Below are 5,125 nucleotides of genomic sequence, written 5' to 3' on the forward strand. Positions count from 1 at the left end.
CTTTCTGGCAAGTGTACATGCCCTATAGCAAAAATCTCAAAAAAAAAATAGTGTGACTCATTATACTGATTTATTATATACTAAGCTTTAATGACTCTCTTCTTATATTGTTAAATGGAGACAGTTGTGCAAAATGGACCCAAGTGAGACTTCGGGACATGAGGCAGGGACCAGGGAAGAAAGAGGAGAACAATTAAGTCATTGCTTGGATCAGCACTATTTCTTCACATCAAGCCAAGTAATCCACTTCATCTTTTACACTAAGTCTCCATTTGGCTTGTATATACATAGATATATTTTTGAGATATATTTTTATCTATTAAAATTGTCACTCAAAATCTTAATTTTGCTCATGCTTTAGGGTAACTTTATCTAAATCTTAAATAAGAACTAAAATCATACTGTTAAGTCAGCTGGTGGTGGGTGGGTTAAGGCAGCTGGATCCCACATGGTCTACTGGGAGAATTGAGTCCCAGACCTGGTGGCTTCAAAAACACACCAGGTACATGTGCATGCATGCTCAAAATCACGAGAGAATTAAGGAGAAGGGATTGTGGTGTGGCCATCCTCCCTGGGAGTAATGTCTCATTTTTGTCTCTGTTTCTGTGTCCAGCGAGCACACATGCTTCATAGTAAACTTAAACAAAAACTGTAAAACTGAAACTAAAATAAAATAAAGTAAATAATGTTAACAAGTCAAAATAATTGTGATATAGATCTTTTTTTTAGTCCTTGATATCTCTATAATTAAAGAGTTGTAGTAGAGTGCAAATGTAACTTAGCAGCCATTAAGAAATGAGCACATTGAAAACATGAACTAACATCTGTAAGCAATGTTGTCACACCCCTGTAATTGCTGCCTACACACCAAAGCAACATGTGGCTGGTGGCAGCATCTAACCTAACCCTCCAGAGGTGACTTTGTTGCTCACAGAGAGAAAAGGGAAAGTGAAGTCCATTTTTCAGTGGCAGAGATGAGATTTCAACATGTTTGAATTACCATTTCTGGGCTTTATCCACCATTTATTTTGTGAAGCACAAGCATACAGACCTTGTGCTGAAAGCCTCTAACTATGAGTAACAGATGGCAGCTTCTGGGGTGGCTGGGACATAGTGCAACAGCAGCTTAATATTCTGTATTTATTCATTCTTGAGGCTGGTAAGTGCTGGAGAGGTTTTGCAGTTTATAAATCTGCAGATACAATTCACAAATCTTATTAGTCAATAGCTCTCATTTTCAATTTTATGCTATGATCCATGAGATTTCAGTTACCAGAAAATATTTTCAAAATAACATAAATACAATATCTGTACTATATATATTCATTTGATGCAATCGTTTTATAGAAAATACTTGATAGAGTCATTCTTTTTTCAAGAAAAATAAGACAGGCCAACACATAGCCTGGAGGTTAAAGTGGCTGATTACCACATGGTCAACAGCCTATTTCGAGTCCTGGACTCAGCAGTTTGAGAAACACTTCAGGTACATGTGCATGCCCAAAATCTGAATGGAGCAAGGATGGAAGAGAAGTTATGAGGCATGACCATTCCCCAGGGGGATGATTTTTTACTTTCCTTCTTTCTTCCTTTCTGTGTCTTTCTCTGGTGTGTGCATGTGCCCTCTGGCAAAATTATAAAAAAGAAAAGTAAATAAAGAGATGAATACTACAATTGAAAGTATAGTATGTATCTATAAAGAAGAGGAAATTACATTTCAAAACCTATTATTAGTACATAAGACTAAGAATTAAAAATAAAGATTTCCTTTCAAAATGCATAACTCAAAACATTGATTTGATTGTTTAGGTATCCCAAACATTGATTTAGTTTGGGATTTCTTTGTGTATGTGCTTAAAAAATTAGTTGCAATCTGCCTATTGATAATAAGTAAAATAAAGTGTCTTATCTCACATCAAGTCAAACCATAATTATATGAACATTTGCACAGTTAATTTTGTTTGTATTCACTTAGAAATACCTGCTGGGTAGGGATGATCATTACATTAAAGATATGCCTGATTTGCCAAAAAGGCCAGAAACATCACTCAGCATACTAAAATCTCTCAGCAATTAAAGTACCTTGAGAAAGAATGAAAATGAGTAACCTTCATCATTTAAAAGAAAATATTAGCTAATTTTGTGCACTCTATATACATGAATTTATGCAACCATTTAAATATAGAAGAAATTGTTTTCCATTTACCTGATATTTGAGGGATTGCACCTACATGATTCTATTGAAAAAGAAAAAGAAGAACAATTGGTACTCATTTTCTATTTATTGGATATGCAAATTGAACAAATCTCTCAATTTGTAGTATGGAATTACCATAGCTCCAGGCTCTAATTAGAGAATTAAGGAAATCTCATAATACTAGTCTATATAAAAAAAATCAGATGGGTCAGATACCATATGAGCAACTTAAGTTCAAATCATGGTCCTGTGGCTTGTAAAACCTGCCAGGCAGGAGTATGTGTGTGCCCTAAAGGCTGATGGAATAGAGAAGGAATTGCACTGCGAACATGCCCCATGGAAGGTGCTCTCTTCCTCTCCTCCTCCCTTTCTCTCTCACTCTGTCTCTCTCTGGCAAACACAGACACTCTCTGGCAACTTAAAAAAAGGAATCAGAAATTAGTATTTGGGGATCACAGTGTACAGACTGTAGCATATGCACACAACCTGAGGCAATTTTTTTCTAGAAGGTTTTACTCTACTCTTGCCATTGCCAAGCACTGACAGACTGTTTTAGTAGTCATTACTGCCAAATAAAATAATTAGTAATATCAGGGATGTTGAAGACAATTTTACTTTTTCTTATTATTAATATTATTTTGACCCCATTTAAGTGCCACTTGAAAAGGACTTGTTACCTGTTTGTTAATTATTCAGTATTTAAACAACTTCAGTACTAGACCTGTGTTCCTCCCTAGGATAGGGAGGAATGGCCCCTGAAAGATGTCCAATCTCTAATCCCTGGAACCTGTGACTACATTATATTATTTAGAAAAGGAATTTTGCAGATGTAATTAACGTTCAGGATTTTAAAGAAGATCTGAGAACTGGAATACATGCGTAAGTCCAGTCAAATCACAGGAAGCTATAAAAACATATGAATATCTCTAGCTGGGACAGAGGAAGTTGGGCAAAGGAGATGTCACAGAGGTTTAACAAGAGAAGAATTTCATACACCATTGCTGGGTTTGATGAGTCAATGAGTGAAGTAACCAGGAGAGAGAGGTTCCCAACAATGACCAGTCAGGAGGCCATAGCGATCCTGGCAGGAATGATCTGAGCCAGCTGAAGCTGGGAGTGGATCACAGCATTGGACGCTGTTAAAGATACCACCTCTATGACTCTCTCCCCAGTCCAAGTGTGCTTGGTCAGATGTGGGATTATGTATCATGGATTAATTTCTCCAAGGTCAATAAACTCTGCTTAAGCAGTTTACAGTAAGCACTCTGCACTGGTCCAATCCCCTCATGACCCATTTGCAGACATGTTCTCTTGGTGCTGTAAGTAGACATACGAGCTTTAAACTTTTTGGTGAGCTCTTTGTATCTTTTCCAGACAAGGGAAGGTTCTAGTCTATAGTAAAGAGAAGCAGATACTTGCGTGGCCTGGAGGAGATCAAACAAAGCTGCCGGTTCTAGTTTCTCAAGAGCCTCTACCCCGATGTCCCTGTTTCAGGTCTCAGGATCTCATGTGTCCCATATCAGAGTGAATACATTAGCATAAAATAGTCCACAGGGCTGAGAATTTACCTGCATTATAAGTGGCTCATTTGTAAAAAGTGCTCTTTAAACAGAACATTGACTTTCTTTGAGTTGATAGTTGGCTTACCAAGCCAATCACTACTTTTTAGGGCTTTAACTTCAGTTAGGAATCTTCCAATGATTTAATCAATCCTCATAAGGATGTAATTATCATTTTTGTACTTCTCAACTATTACAGTGACTGTATAGCAAGCACTATAGAAACTTTTCATACTAATTCCATTGTAACCAACAATATATGATTAAATGACCTCAGATGCCTCATTACAAAGAGTTCTCACTCCCCAACTTATCACCAATGGCCAGAGAGTGATCCAGTACTGGAATCCCATAATGATAATCCACTTGCTTGGACTCCACCCCCAGTATTAATTCTCCTTATTCGGTTTTCCCAAAATAAACCCTAAGACAGGAAATTAAATACAAGTGATTATTAGAAGGTAATTTAGGCAATCACAGTAGTGCCGAAATATTAGGCCACTAAAAACTAACAAGTACAGGCCGAGAAGGTAGAATAGTGGTTGGGGCACCGGGCTCCATCATGTCTAGCTGCAGTTGTGTTCTGGACCTGGCGGTCTAAAATTCACGCTGGGCTTGTGTGTATGCATGCTTAAAATTCCTAGAGGCGAGTGGAGCATGGGGGTTGTGGTGTGGCCGTCCTCGCTGGAGAAGGATTTCTCACATTCTCTCTCTCTGTGTCTCTGGTGAGCACATATGCCCTATAGCAAAAAATATATAAATAACTAAATAACAAGCACATTAGACCACTAGAATTTTGATTATCCATATAATCAGTTTATCTCTGAGAAAATGTGTTTTTGTAAAGGGTCAGTTAATAAATGTTTTAGGTTTTACAGGTCATGATTTCTGTCACAGTCACTCAACTTACTGTAGCACAAAGGTAGCCATCGAGTGTGTCACTGAATAATGTGGATTTGCTCCAGGAACACATTGTTCACAAAAACAGGTGCAGGGCCGGCTTTGGTTCAGAGGTCATACTTTACCACTTAAATTCTACAGTGTGACTTGAAGGCTAAGAGCATGACTTTTTATCAATGTTAAGTATCTGCCCAATTCTGTACACAGAAATGATATTTATAGAATAAGTCAATAAGAGTTTTAATATAATATTTATAGGTGATATGGATGGCAACATTAAAGATTAAGGTGATTTTTTCCCTTCCCTGCCTTAATGAGCTTGAAAGTATGGTTGCATTTTAAAATCTAAGCTTAAACTAAAACCCAAGACTGAGCTATGCACAGTTATACTTTAATAAAAATAACACTGTTCCACTCAAGCAAGGTTAGCAGTAACTTAATTTACTCCCGTGGCTTTTTTTTTTTTTTT

Source organism: Tupaia chinensis, unplaced genomic scaffold (genome assembly GCF_000334495.1).
Source record: "Tupaia chinensis unplaced genomic scaffold, TupChi_1.0 Scaffold000405_1, whole genome shotgun sequence".
Lineage (NCBI taxonomy): Eukaryota > Metazoa > Chordata > Mammalia > Scandentia > Tupaiidae > Tupaia > Tupaia belangeri.